General features: G+C 39.9%; 1 protein-coding gene across 6 annotated transcripts in view; it reads right to left on the bottom strand.

Moving 5' to 3' along the window:
• The window catches only part of SAMD12 (sterile alpha motif domain containing 12), a 467,280-nt gene that overhangs the window by 78,359 nt on the left and 373,066 nt on the right, over positions 1–15,855 (bottom strand). The gene's annotated exons all lie outside the window — the stretch shown is intronic.

Consider the following 15,855-nt stretch of genomic DNA (forward strand, 5'->3'; position numbering starts at 1 on the left):
TGGGATTTAGGCAAAGAATTGGGCTGGCAGTTAGGAGATCTTGTTTTACTTGCAAAGCTGCTCATGGTGTCATCTTTAGTAAGTCACCAGGTGGCTCTTGGCCTCAGTTTTTCCACCAGTGAAACACAGAGTGGCATGGGACCATCAATAAACAAGTAAGGGTAACAATTGCAATATATGTGCAATTGACATGTCAGGCTCTATTCTTGAGCTTGGGATAGATCCATGAATAGAACAGAAAAAAGTAATTCTTGTGTTCATAGAACTCAGATTCTAGTGAGGGAAGAGACAATAAACAAAACACACAATAAATAAGGAAATTGTACGTTGGAAGTTGATAGGTGCTGTGGTAAGACACACAGAACAGGTAAAGTGGATTTGGATCATGAGAGTGGCTGAGGACTACATTGGTTGCAGGCTTTGGAGAGGTCTGGGTTCTAACTTTGACTAGTGGCTCCTTTCCCTCATTACAATAAAATAATAGTACCCTCAGGTCACATAGGAATTGTAAGGGTTCAATGAAGTAACGAAAGAAAATCCACTTAGCATGCAAATATTACCATTATTATCCTTATTTTCTAATTCCAAATACCTTGACTCCAAAATCATGAATCTCAAATAACGAATACTGGAATGGCAAAGGACAATTTTATTTTAATATCACAAAGAAAACTAAAGATGTAGTTTTGGTCACATGGTTCGTTTAAAGATGGGGCCAATTACGTGAACAACAGTGATGTTTGCTGAAGCAGGAGTACCTAGACATCCACAGGCTGTATTTTTAGTTCAAGGATTTACAAAAATGAAAGAAAAGAAAACAAATAAAAGGGATTTATAAATTTTAAAACAAAGCTTTTACATTTTATATATTTCAAGAAGCTTCCAGAGGCTGGCTTTTGGAGAATGAAGCACCTGAACAATAATCAGAAAAGGCAAAATTGCCTCCTCAGGATATTGACATTAACAGATGTGATTTTTTCTTTTTCATGCCAGGAACAGAGCGCTTCTGGCAGAGGTGTGAATTTCAGTGCATCACTTGCAGAATTGCTGACCTCTGTGGGAAATGTTTAAGTCCTTTGATGTAACTTATTGTTGAGCAAACAGTATTTCTGGCACTAAAAATGTTTTGGGTTTATATCTGTTTCCATCAATCTTTATTCAATGACATTATCATTGCTCACCTATTACGATATTTCTCAACTGGGAATTCATGAAAAGGGCAAAGAGTTGGAGAGAGTGTTTATTGAAATGACCAAAAGCTTTTGTTGCATCCTCTCCTGCCCTATGCTTATAGAGGTCATAAAATCACTCATGGGACAAGACTTTTTTATTACAAAGTAGTAAAAGTAGTTCTCCCTAGACTTCTTCCTGTATTAAATGCTACACATCTTGAAGTTGGTACTACCAAAAAACTATGCCCCATTCATTCATTCACTTATTCCTCCTATGTTGAAAGTTTGTTATGTGCCAGGTGCAGTGCTATTTAGGCACAGGTGTAAAAAAGCTTACAACTCCAAGGACAGCCTTCTGCCTCTGAATACAATGCTGTTGTCTGGAACCTAAAAAAAAAGGCCACTCCATTAAGTTTGCAGAGGACATGGCCTCACTTCCCAAATGCTGCCAGCAAAGTTGTGCTGCAGGGCTTTCGGAGGCTGGCTCCTAGAAAGGATCTGAGAGTGATCTGCAAAGGGGTGAGCTCTGTACCATGCTGGGGGCAGCAGGATCATTAAGTTCCCAACTGTTTGCAGGGGAATAGGGTTAATGGGCCAGAACCTTTCTGGAGCTTAGCGTTCAGGAGTTCAACTAAGTCCCCAAAAGAGCATGTTAAGCGATTTAGGGAAGTTGATTCCAACTCAGCAAAACTTTATCAAGGGTCTTCTAAAGAGCAAGTTGGGATCAGAAGTGAAAAGGTGAGGATAAAACAGTCCCCCTATTCAAAGAGCTTACAGTCCAATTCATACACAGGGACAGACCAAGCACAGTGAGGATACTCAGCGTATGACCTTGAGCTTACAAAATCATCCAAGTAACTCTCCAAGGACAGATAATGAGATTGAGGTTCAGAGATGGGAAGTAACTTGTCTAAGAATTACACCTGGTTCAGTCTCCAGAGCAGCTTCAATCACCTCCTCCGGCTCTGTAGGAAGTGAGTCTCAAGATACAGAGCTGACTCAGCTAGACTTTCTGGGTCACAGAGCTACATATGCACACAGTAGGAAGACAAAAGGACTCAGGCACATTGAGTGCTTACTCTGTGTCAGGCACTGTCCAAAGTGCTGGTGCATACTAAGTGTTTTATATTTATTTTATCATTTAATCCTCACAAACCATTTGTATACGAGGTACCAACGTTGTCCCCATTTAACACATGAGGACATGGAGGAATGAGGAAGCTAAATTGCTAGCAAGAAGTCATACACTCAATAACTCAGGATTAAAATTCTCACCATCTGGAGACTACACTACTCATATTACACTATTGCCTGGGACAAGATACTTCTTTCTGTGGAGTATTGAAGCCTCATACCAAACACATATTTCAGCAATGAAATTTCTAGCAGAACATGGATAAGTAATTATGGTGTTAGTTCTAGACCAAAAGCATCAGATGGATCCTATCTTTATCAGAAAGTCAGGAAAATCCTCCTTTCATAGCAAGCTGGCTTCTCATATATTTCTTTAAAACTCACCCTGAAAGAACTTCTGTCCATCTATCTGACCATCCATCCATCCATCCATCCATCCATCCATCCATCCATCCATTTGTCCAACTATTCAACAAACATTTATGGAGGATCCCCTATATGCTGTGCACTTTGTAAGAAGCCGGGAATACAAAGATAAGTATATACATATTCCTGCCCTGGAGAAAGTCATGATGAGGAGAGAGTATTGTAAAGAAAAAATAATTAGAATCCAGTAAGCTCTGTGTAGCAACTGAGATAGGAGCAAATTTCCATGGGTGCACGGAGAAGGTATTAAGGCAGCTTGGGGGAGTCAAGAATTTCCAAAGGGGCCATCTGGCTAGGATGAGAGCTGCTTAGAAGAACATGGTAGCTTTGGATGTGTGTGTGTGGAAAACTGAGGAACAGTGAGAGGGTGCATGAGTAGAACATTCCATAAACCTTTGATAGCATCAGATGTGGTGGACACTGGACCAGGAATTAGAGGACATAGGCTTTCAGGGCTACTATTTGACCCAGCAGTCCAATTACTGGGTATATACCCAGAAGACTATAGATAATTCTGCCATAGAGACACATTCACGTGAATGTTCACTGCAGCGCAATTCACAATAGCAAAGACATGGAATCAACCTAAATGCCCATCAGTGGTAGGCTGGGTAAAGAATATGTGGTACATACACACCATGAAATACTATGCAGTCATAAAACAGAATGAGATCGTGTCTTTTGTGAGAACACAGATGGAGCTGGAGGCCATTATCCTTAACAAACTAATGCAGGAACAGAAAACCAAATATCATATATTCTCACTTATAAGTGTGAGCCAAATGATGAGAATTCATGGACATAAAGAAGGGAACAACAGACATTGGGGCCTACTTGAGGGTGGAGGATGAAAGGAGGGAAAGGAGCAGAAAAAATAACTATTGAGTACTAGGCTTAGTACCTAGGTGATGAAATAATCTACATAACAAACCCTCATGACACGAGTGTACCTATGTAACAAACCTGCACATGTACCCAGAAACCTAAAATAAAAGTTTTTTAAAAAGATGACATGGGTTTTCCTCCTTGGCCTGGTATAACATGGAATATGATACTGGATGAATCACTTTCCTCATTGCTTAGGCAAGAATATTGATATATGGTTTACTTCTTACTCATAGGGATGTGATGGAGCATGTTATAGAGCTTGAAGAATATTCAACTAATACAAAATATTATGATTATCTATGATCCCATCTTCCCCATTCCCCAAATGTACCTCACCACACAAAAGCAGATCTCAACCTTAAGAGAAAGCAAAGTGACCTATGACTAAGAAATAAGACTTAGACATAGCCAAAGCAAGACTAAACAAAAATAACAAATCTGGAGACATCCCACTACCTGATTTCAAACTATACTATAAGGCCATTGTCAGCAAAACAGCATGGTACTATTATAAAAATAGGCACACAGACCAATGGAACAGAATAGAGAACTCAGAAATAAACCCAAATGCTTATAGGCAACTGATCTTTGATAAAGCAAACAAAAACATAAAGTGGGGAAAGGACACCCTTTTCAACAAATGGTACTTAGATAAGTGGTTAGCCACATGTAGGAGAATGAAACTGGATCCTCATCTCTCACCTTATACAAAAATCAACTCAAGATGGATTAAAGACTTAAACCTAAGACCTGAAGCTATAAAAATTCTAGAAGATAACATTGGAAAAACCCTTGTGGATATTGGCTTAGGCAAGGATTTCATAACCAAGAACCTAAAAGCAAATGCAATAAAAACAAAGATAAATAGCTGGGACCTAGTTAAACTAAAGAGCTTTTGCATGGAAAAGGACCAGTCAGCAGAGTACACAGACAATCCACAGAGTAGGAGAAGATCTTCACAATCTATACATCTGACAAAGGACTAATATCCAGAATCTACAATGAACTCAAACAAGTCTGTAAGAAAAAAAACCAAACAAACAATTCCATCAAAAAGTGGGCTAAGGACATGAATAGACAATTCTCAAAAGAAGATACACAAATGGCCAACAAACATATGAAAAAATGCTCAACATTACTAATGATCAGGGAAATGCAAATCAAAACCACAATGCAATAGCACCTTACTCCTGAAAGAACGGCCATAATAAAAAAATCAAAAACAGTAGATGTTGGCATGGATGCAGTGATCAGGGAACACTTCTACACTGCTGGTGGGAATGTAAACTAGTACAGCCATTATGGAAAACAGTGTGGAGATTCCTTAAAGAACTAAAAGTAGAATTACCATTTGATCTAGCACTCCCATGACTGGGTATCTACCCAGAGGAAAAGAAGTCATTACTCAAAAACGATACTTGCAAATGCATGTTTATAGCAGCACAATTCACAATTGCTAAATCGTGGAACCAATCCAAATGCCCATCAGTCAATGAGTAGTTAAAGAAGCTGTGGTACGTATGTATGAAGGAATACTACTCAGCCATAAAAAGGAATGAATTAACAGCATTTGTAGTGACCTGGATAAGATTGGAGACTATTATTCTAAGTGACGTAACTCAGAAATGGAAAACCAAACATCATGTGTTCTCACTGATATGTGGAAGCTAAGCTATGAGAACGCAAAGGCATAAGAACGATGCAATGGACTTCAGGGACTTGAGGGGAAGAGTGGGAGGGGGCAAGGGATAAAAGACTACAAATATGGTGCAGTGTGCACTGCTTGGGTGACGGGTGCACCAAAATCACAAATCACCACTGAATAACTTACTCATGTAACCAAATACCACCTGTACCCCAATAACTTATGGAAAAATAAAATAATAAAAATTTTAAAATATATAAATAAATAAAAATATCAAACTTATTTATCTTGCCTTTGCAAGGTAAACAGCAATTAAAAAAAGAAAGAAGACTTAGGAAAATTGTATCTCCTGTACAATGTCTAGAATGCTTTCTCCCTGACTTATTTACGTGTTCCCCCAAGTCCACACTATGCCTTATTACTAACTGATGCACACTTTGCTTTTTACATTTAGCCTTCTCTCCTTCTCCTTTCTAACTTCACTATGGACACTGAGACCTGCTTTTCCCACTTCATCAAACACTATTTTTATTATTTTTGCTCCTATGGTGTTGACTATAATGAAAAAGGCTGAAAATCTACAACAAACTCCAGGAACTCAATGAGTTAATGTGGGCTGGGCTCTGACTCTCAACTAAGCATGTCAGGATGAAAAGCATTCAGGTAACGAAACTCCCAAACCCTCTCTCCCCCTTCATTACAGACACTCTCACATAGAGTTCCCCTATAAGAAGACTTCCCCGGAATGAGAGGCCACACACAGCTGCCCCACTAGGGCCAGTAATGAGTGCCATCCGAAGTTCAGAGCTGGAGCCCAATTATCTACATTTATTGCATCAGAGGCTTCAACCCCTATGAGTTCTGGGGTGCAGAAATATTACACCTCCTCCTGGGATGTGATCTGTCTATGAGAGAAGAAATATGAATCTGCCATGTGGAAAAGGATTAAAAAAAAGAAAACTGAGGGTAACTGGCCTGGAAGAGAGGTATTTTGTGATGGTTGCCTTGACATCCCTGAAGAGCTGCCAAGGAGAAGGAGGAGAGGGAGTAAAAGGAGTAGGAGTGTAACAATGATAATAGCAGCCAATGTTTAATGAGGGCTTGCGGTGGGCCAGGCACCATGCTAAGCATTTCACTTGAAATGCTCCTCCAGTGCTCACAATAACCCTGTGACATAGATACTATTCTTGTCACAATTTTAGATATGAGGATTAAACAGGCTAAGTGGCTTGCACAAGGTGCAGAGCTAATCAGATATTGAAACAGGGTCTATCCCAGACAGAAATATCAGATACATGGTTTTCTAGACTGACTACACGTCAGGATCATTCAGGAGAGCTATTCGAACTACTGATTCCTAAACAATCCAGAGGACATATGAAATCAGAATTTCTAGGGAAGCTTCCCGGGATAATGATGTTTCTTGGAAGCTTCCCTGGTAGGTCTGATGTATGCAGTCAGGTTTGAGCTCCTTTGGAGAACACACAATTTGTGTGACCTATAGGGACAGAAGGACAAGTTGAGAATGGAGAACTATTCTACATTCTATGATCGGAGGTTTCACTGAGAAAAATGCATTTATACAGAAAACTGAATGGCAACAAGGAGCCAGTCCAAGAAAGAATTGGGGGCAGAGGGCTCCAGGCAGAAAAAAATAGCAAGTACAAAGGTCCTGGAGTGCAAATAAACTTGAGGTATTCAAGAAAGGAAAGAAGGCTGGTGTGCCTGCAGCACAGTGAGCGAGCGGGAGAGTGGCTGAGACCAAATCAGAGGGGCAGGAAGGAGCCCAATCGAGTGGGCTTGTGGGTGATGACAAACAATTTGGATTTTATTCCAAGTGCAATGGAAAGCCAGTGTGGGGTTTTTAAGCAGGGAAGCGATGACTTTTGATTTACAATGTAAAAAGATAATCTTAGGTTCAGAGTTATCATAGGAGGGCAACAGTGAAAGCAAGGAGCACAATTAGAAACTTATTAATAATAATGCAGCAACCCAGGCTGGGAAGAGGGTGGACTGAGCCACAGCAGTAATTTCCTTCTCTGAGCTGTCATGGGGAATAAATGAAATAACATAAATGCACCCAGGACAATGCCTGGCACAGAGCGGATGACAAAATATTTGAATTTCTTTCTTTCAACTCTGTGCTACAGCAGGGAGCCAGGTTTTAGATCAAAGGAAGAAAGCAGTTTCCTAGAGTCAGGGCTGACCTAAGATGGCAGGTGCTAACTCTGGGAGTGATGCACTTCCTAGGATGGGGGAACTGAAAGATCACTTGGCAAGCATAATATAACCATGGTTATGTTCAGGTCACTTCTAATCTCAATAACCTATGATTTCCAATAATTCATTCATTTGACCCATATTCATTGAGCAGAACCTATATCCTGGGTATTGTGCCAGGCACTGTCATTCGACTAGTGAACATTAAAAGTGGCTAAGGAAATTGAGATTTTTACTGCCTGTCTGACCTTTGGTAGTTTGCAGTTTTTTATTCAAAGCAGTTGTGAGAATGTGGTCCTGTATCCCAGCTTGGAGTATATTAAGGTGATGTTCTTTGCCCTAAGTTTTTTTTTTTTTTAAACTCCTTAGTCTATTGATTTATTTAACAACTGTTTATTCTTTGGCTACTGTGTGTCAGGCACTGGGGATAGAAGGATGTAGCAAAGAGGCTACCTGTCCACCAACATTTATGCTCCTCCTTCCACATACCTTTTACTAGGAGTAGTTGCCAGATGCTACATGCCCCAGCATCGCTTGCAATTAGGTATGGCCATGTGATTGAGTTCTTGCCATGAGAATGTGATGTGAACAACAGTGATGAACACACTTCTAGTCCTGGTCTTAAAAAAAAGCCTTCCACAAGGCACTCCTTCATACTCTTACTTTCTGGCTGGATTGAATGGGGAAAGCCTCTGGGAAGCCTTTGAAAGCCACTTATTGATGGTGGCAGAAGTTCAGACCATCCTGCCTACCTGTTAACTTGCCTAGTAATGTTATCTATGCAAGAAATAAAAGTATAGTGTATTAGAGCTTTCATATATCTTTTTAGTCTATCTGTTATAGCATTTAGCCCACTGTTCTACATGAGGAGGATAAGACAGGCCTCCTCCTGAGTCTTAGAGCTGGTGGTTGTGTTCAGGAGACCATTTACTTAAAATCAAGGCTGTGATTAGATGAGATAAGCTTAAGCCCCCAATAAAAGCACATAACAGGGGCATCTAAACCATCCTGGGGGATCAGAGGGATGTTGCCCAAGTTGCAACCTAGAGGGTAAACTGGAGTTTATCAGAAGGGGGGAGAGGAAATGTATTCCCATCAGAGGATCAGCAGAAGTAAGGCACAGGGCAGGAAAGAACATGGGGTATCTGAGGACATGGAACAGGTTCAGTTGGGCTGAAGTGAGGGTAGAGGGCAAAGCTGGGGAATGGTAAGGGAGGTTGTTGGAGGGTAATAGTATCTGCCATATCAGCAGAGGAAAAGACTTCTCATGTCCCTGTTAGAACATCAGGCTGAGAGGCTCCAGCTTCAGTAGAGTTAACACCTTCCCAGACAGAGGCACTGTTCTGCATAGCTCCTTTCTTTCCTGCTGCAAGTGAAGGGCCAGAGTGTGCATGTGCACGTGTGTGTGTGTGTGTATGTGTGTGTGTGGTGTGCTGAGGGTGAGAAGGGAGGCAAAGAGAAAGGGGAGGAAGGTTGATTCAGTCATTCTTGACCTGAGTCACGTCAGAAAGCCAACAGAGGGTGTAGGCTCTCAGGGTGTCGCCAGCCTTGCTAGATGAAGGCTGTGGCGCCGGGAGATTTGTGCAGTGGGATCACCAGCTTTGGCAGGTTTAACAGAAATGAAGAGTACCAGCCCAATTCCAGTTTAAATAGACAATATTGAAACTCTGCCAGAAAGAATCTGAGCAATATTTTGCAAACTTTAATAACAGCTCAGAGAAACCGATCAGAGCATTTGGCTTCGCAGTGCATTATTGCTCAGCTGGACCCATGTAATAGCAGAGAGGAATGAATCTATTTTTTTTCCATTCCCAGAGAATAATATTTTTCTTCCTCCCAAACTGCGAGGAATTCAGTGAAGTCTAAATGTATTTGTCTTGTTTCTTATTTCAACTTCTCAATAAATCCCTCATAGGGTTTTGGCACCCACTGTTAAGGCAGTCAGTTTACTGCCTGAAATATCTTCTCCTATTGGAAATTATATTTCTAGACACTGTAACTTTCTTTGGTGGAGACTTTAATTTGTAGCTTTGATGTCCCACATGCAAGGCACTGAGCATGAGATTTAGGTAAGTTTTTGGATATGTTGAGCAGTGGAGAGTTCCATATATTATTTGGAATTCAAAAGTAATTGACATCTTCCTGGACCTCTGTAGTAGAAAGAAGAGAGATGGTTTTGGAACCTGAAATGGACGATCAAATCTCAGGTCTACCACTTATGAACTGGGTAATTTAAAAGAAGTGGCTTAAGCACTGTGGGCCTCAGTTTTCTCTCACCTGTAAAGTGAGGACATTCCTGAGCTCCCAGGTAGATTAGACAAAATAAAGGGTATCAAGTGCTTGGGACAGTGTCTGACTTTTAGGAGAATCCCATTCAATGGCATTTCCCTGCCTTCTCCTCCTCTCCCTAAAGGCTGGGAAAAGAGGTTGTGAAGCCCGAGATAGCAGCACAAGGTATTATTTCTAGGTTAGCATATAAACTCCTCACTCCCAGTGTGGAGAATGGGAAAGGCCCACATAACACTTTTATCATTCTGGTAAAACAGTGGGGTTAGGGAATCATGTAGATTTGAGAAATGGTAAGTTGTTTCCCATGAGAACAGGGGTCTCTGATGAGTCCAAAGGATGGGGCAACCCAACTCAAATAGGAGCCTTCAAAAACAGAGGCTGCTAGCTAGTTGTGAGTAGAACAGGTTCTCACAGCAGAGCCGCTCAAATTTGGCTCACCTTTGGGACAAATGAAATGGTTTGACCTCACTTTGGGAGTAACGTTAAAGGAAAGATGAACTGAGATCTTTTTATCTTAGACAGAGAATTGTTTTCCAAAGAAAAACAAACTAGAAAAACCATGGCAAGGCAGAAATTAGGAGATAATTATTTTCCTTTAGAAAAGACTGGTGGTTTCCCAATGTTTTTTGGTGAAGACTATGCATGAAAAAGATAAAAACACTCTCTCTCATTTGTTAGTCTCTGCTTGGATTCTGCCTCCCTAAAAGGCCTTCCTTGACAACTTTTCTCCTTGAAGGAGGTATTGTCTATTTCCTAACTTTGCTTTATGTTTGTCATAATATTTACCATCATCTGAAATTACACATACTGATTTGGTTTTGTGTTTAGAACTTGTCTTCCCCAGTGGAATGTACTCAGCTACTGCGTCTCACTTGCTGCTGTCTCCTTGATGTGGCATTTGAGAAATACTTTTCACTTTGGGAGGCTGAAGTGGGTGGATCACTTGAGGTCAGGAGATCAAGACTAGCCTGGCCAACATGGTGAAACCCCATCTTTACTAAAAAATACAAAAATTAGTCACGCGTGGTGGCAGGTGGCTATAGTCCCAGCTACTTGGGAAGCTGGGGCAGGAGAATCGCTTGGACCCAGGAGACAGAGGTTGCCATGAGCCAAGATCAAGCCACTGCACTCCTACCTGGGTGACAGAGGAGACTCCATCTCAAAAAAAAAAAAAAAAAGAAATATTTGTTGAAGGAAGCAATAAATAATACATATTATATATAGTGATTATTTTTGTTGTTTTTTAGAGATAAGGATAAGTAAGTCATAATAAAATTTAATTATTTTCATAAAATGAAATATTAAAAATGAATAATTTCTCAGCAGCTATGCTCAAGTTTTTTGGATTTGTAAATATTTTTAGAAGCAGAATTGATTTTTATCCACTTTTTCTTACATAAGTACTCTCAAAATGTTCATTGTTTGGCTGATGAATTCTAAGTTATGTTTAGATAAGTATGCTTACATTTTAGAATTTTTATCCACTTCCTGGTAATCAGAAGGTATAATCCAAATAAACTGTCAATTCTGCGTCATTATTTTGAAAACTGCTCTGTTGTCTCAGATGTGTACATCTCAAATTTTGGGTAAGATGCCATTCTCAGTCCATTAACAAATAACATATATTTATATGGTCTTTAAATACATATGATTATTATAAGTCTTTTTTTTTTTTAGACGAAGTCTTGCTCTGTCACCAGGCTGCAGTACAGTGGCATGATCTCAGCTCACTGCAACTTGTGCCTCATGGGTTCAAGCAATTCTCCTGCCTCAGCCTCTCACGTAGCTGGGACTACAGGCGTAAGCCACCATGCCCAGCTAATTTTTGTATTTTTAGTAGAGATGGGGTTTCACTATGTTGGCCAGGATGGTCTTGATCTCTTGACCTTGTGATCCGCCCACCTTGGCCTCCCAAAGTGCTGGGATTACAAGCGTGGTAAGTCTATTTTTAAAAACATGTATATTGGTGCCCTCAGAGCTTAAATATTTTGATAAAGGAGGAGTCGTTTTCATCATGCAATCAAATGTCAGTCTTACTACAAAGTGAAAGAGATCTTAGCAGTGGGAATACATAAAGCTTCATAAGATACTTTATACTTCAGAGTGAAATTCATTTTGTTCTCAGTTGTTGAGATCATATTTGAAGAGTGGATGGGGCACAAGAAACAAGGACCACCATGACTGGTGATTAGTGTCATGACAGTCCACCTGGGAAACAGGCAAATAGACATCCAGAATTCACAACTCACTTGGGACTTTCTTTATTCTTCATAAGAACATGTGGAGCTTTCTCATTCTTTCCTTAATGCTCTGCAGAAATAACTGAAAGTAGTCCTGGGAAGACAACGCAATAGTGTTTGCAAAGTTTGATCCTGGAGCAGGGATTCTCTGCCACGGACTATGTGATATGCTATAAACGAATCTCTTTAAGCCTCTATAAATGAGGTAGTAATAGTACCCACCTTCTATGGTTGTTGTGAGATTAAATAAGCTAATATACAGTGTCAAGCACTCAGGAATTCCTCAATCAACGAATATTCACCATTATGAGCAGCTCTTAACAGATTCTTCTACAAATGCCACACTGCAATGCTATTTGTTTTCTTAAAATACTGAAGTAGAGAAGAAGCCCCACTAAGCAGCAACATCTCATTTGCCAGCGAGGCCTAGTGAAGACTGAGGAAATCAGCAGCCATGTGCCTTCATAGCATTAGAGCAATTACACCCTGCATTATTAAACTCCATGGTATACAGTTCAACTTGCTAAACATTAAGAATTAAATAAAGCCCAAATAGTAGCACTTTCCCTCAACCGTGAAAGAGTGGCACTCACCAGTGAAACTCTCTAGCTAAATTACCAAGTGTGAAACCTAAATTTAGGATGGGGCAATTCAGAAACAGTTGATTACTGGATCTAAGATTATATATGTTCTTGTGAACTGCTGAAACTGATGAAATAAACATAAAATAATGGATTATTACAGACACAATTATGAAAAAAACCTCACCTGGGCTGGCTGGAATTGTTTTGCGTTGTTATAAGAAATGATTGCTGAAAAGCAATTGCAACCTGTGCCTACAAAAGGCAGCACAAATGATATCCACCTTCTGTAAGAAATTTGATATGGAGACTGAATAGAACAATATATTTTATTATCAAATTTGGCCCTTAAGATGTGATGTTATGCTTTAGGAGCTTGGAACTTTCTCTTATGTTTTATTTGGATGAAAACAGAAACAACAGAAACTCGCAGCACAGAACCATTAACGAGACCAGGTAAAGTGATGTTGCAAAAAGTTGGAAATCTACTTTCTTGTTTTCTAATCAGTCCCTGAGAAGACCAAAGGGCAGAAGGGACATTGTTGGTGCTTTGGCACAACACTGACCCCATGGCTCTGCCACCTCTGAGCTGTGTAATAGCAGTCAGTTCCTTGACTTCCCTAAGTCTTGCCTTTCCCATCTGTAAGTTGAGGATGGTGGTTAGGATACCATGTCCACAGGATTGGTGTGAGGGTCTGGGTTAGACGGTTATGTGAATTATTCCATTCAATTCTTGCAACAATCTCATTGTAAATGCTCCATAAATGGTTGACATTGTCCATGATTACATTCCACCTCTGTGTCTTAAAAATTTTGTAACCTTCGACAAATTACTCTAGGTGTCCCTGTCTCTTAGAGAAAAAAGATGGAAAAAAAAGGACTAATGATTGTACCTACCTTACCAAATTGTTGGGATAAACAAATGAGTTATGTAGAGCACATTTATCAGCTCTCTATGTATTAGCTGCTGCTATTGTTATAACTATGACTACTGCAACTATTTCAAGAATCAGTCAAGTCCATGGGAGAGGATTCGGGGGAGTAACCCTTCCTGGGTTGTGGTCCTAATAGCTATGTCTTGTCAAACCAATAATATGATGGGAGCCTTGGATTTTCTGTTCCTCTCTTCAGCTATAAGAAGAGAAGCCTGGAAGCCCTGTCTATGGGGATGCCAAGAGCCAGCTGAGGTTATATCACAATGCCACCCAGGGCCTCTTACTATGAGAGGAATTGGAAGGTGGGAAGCTGGAGGCAGAAGGCTGGAAAGCCATTAGCCCAGGCTTTCTAATCTTGTAGGAACTTGACTGGGACTTTTGATTTCTTTGCCCAATAAAGTATTTTTTGTTATTAAAATCATGCAAATATAAGAATCAAATGTAAACATTAAAAATATTCAGAAATATATTGGTAACTGCAGCTTGGCATTGTTTTCTTCTGTTGCCTCTCTTCCATCTCCTCCTTCCTTTTCTGCCTCCCCAGTGTTCCAAGACACTGGGAGCTTCAAAGAATGGAAGTAGACAAGGCCTTTCTCAACTGTATCAGGTCTCCGTACCACCTTCTCTATCAAAGCTCATATGACCAAGTTTGAGCTGCCTACATTTGTGATTTGGTTATTTGTCAAACAAACAAACAAACAAACAATCTTCAGAAAAGTAAGTAGGAAAGCACAAGAGCTCTCTAAAGAGACACACATGGCTTTAAACTCCAGCTCTAGAAATACTTCATTAAGCTTCTGTTTCCTCATCTATAAAATGGGAGTAGTAATAATATCTCACTCATAGGACCACTGAGAGGGTTACATGAGATCATGCATCTGACGTTTTAGCAGTGTTTGGCATAAGTAAAGTATTATACATGCCAGCCAATAGTTTTGGTCTCAAGTCTTAGGATCCAGAAAGCTAGTAGTACTCTAGCTAGCCAGAATTTTCCTCTTTTTCTTATTGTGATAAAATCAATTAAAATTTATCATTGTAATCGTTTTTAAGTGTACAGTTTAGTGGCAGTAAGTACATTCTCGTTGTTGTGCAAACAGAATTTCCTCCTATTATGTGCAAAAGACCCTTGAGACCCTGAATCACATCTCAGGACTTGCCCAAAGTCACGGTGAGTCTTGGAACTTACATCTTCCACCCCTTCAGAGTTCCCTAGAATTTCAAAGGCTATCTTCTTGTGCTGACTCAGCTGCTGGAATGAGTAGTGAAGCTATAGACATAAATTATATCATTCATCTAGTCAACACATTCATTCTATGAATACTTATTGAGCATCTACCATGGAAAGGACACATGCAAGAGATTAGACAAAAAGCATCTGTTATTTCTTACAACAGCCTTATTGGTATTTTGGGTAGTTTTTACTTTTGTCCTTCTAGAAATGAGGCCATGAAGATCCAGAGAGGTTTGGTACCTCTTCCAAGGCCACATAGAAAATAGTGAAGATGGGATTCACCTCCAGTGGACCATCACTCCAAGAGATTTGTGGTGAATCTGATTACAGGGCTTGTTAAGATTTTTTAGGAATATAATTTTTTTCCTCAAGTCATAACATCATTATACCAATATGGTGGAGCAGGTCTTTTGTCACCATGGGAAAAAAGAAAACACCCAGATTCTTCTGTGAACTAAAAGAACCTGAAGCGGAAAAGGAAATTAGGTCTCATTGTCATAACACTGAGAACACTGTTGAAATATCACACCAGGGTATTCTTACGCCATGAGGTGGGGGTGGTGGTGGTGGTGGTGGTGATGATGATGATGGTAATGGGGATGGTATGGTGATGATGATGATGGTAATGAGAATGGTATGGTGATGATTATAATGCTGATAATTATCAAACATGGATCACCTAGTGCATACAAGGCTCTACATTTAGATATATTCATACATGTAATATTTGCTGAGTATCTTCTCTTTGTTAGGCACTAGGAATACAGTAGTAAACAGGACAGATATACAAGGTTCCTGTTCTCATGGAATTTACAATCTAATGAATGATAAGGTTTTAAACAAATAATTGCATATAGCAATCCTCAAAACAGCCATATGAAGTTGGAATGATGACAATAATAATAAAACTACCAAGACTCTTCCACTAGTGAGCACCTATTGTGTGCCAGACACTCTTCTAGGTGCTTTACATACAAAATATTTTGTTCTGAAGGTTACAGAATCTTAGTGGGCACCAGTTTCCTCCCAGCAAATATGAGCACAGATGGGTTTGTCTTACACCAAACCTTTCCATCATACTCTGCTCTTAGGCT

Source organism: Macaca mulatta, chromosome 8 (genome assembly GCF_049350105.2).
Source record: "Macaca mulatta isolate MMU2019108-1 chromosome 8, T2T-MMU8v2.0, whole genome shotgun sequence".
In the NCBI taxonomy this organism is placed as follows: domain Eukaryota; kingdom Metazoa; phylum Chordata; class Mammalia; order Primates; family Cercopithecidae; genus Macaca; species Macaca mulatta.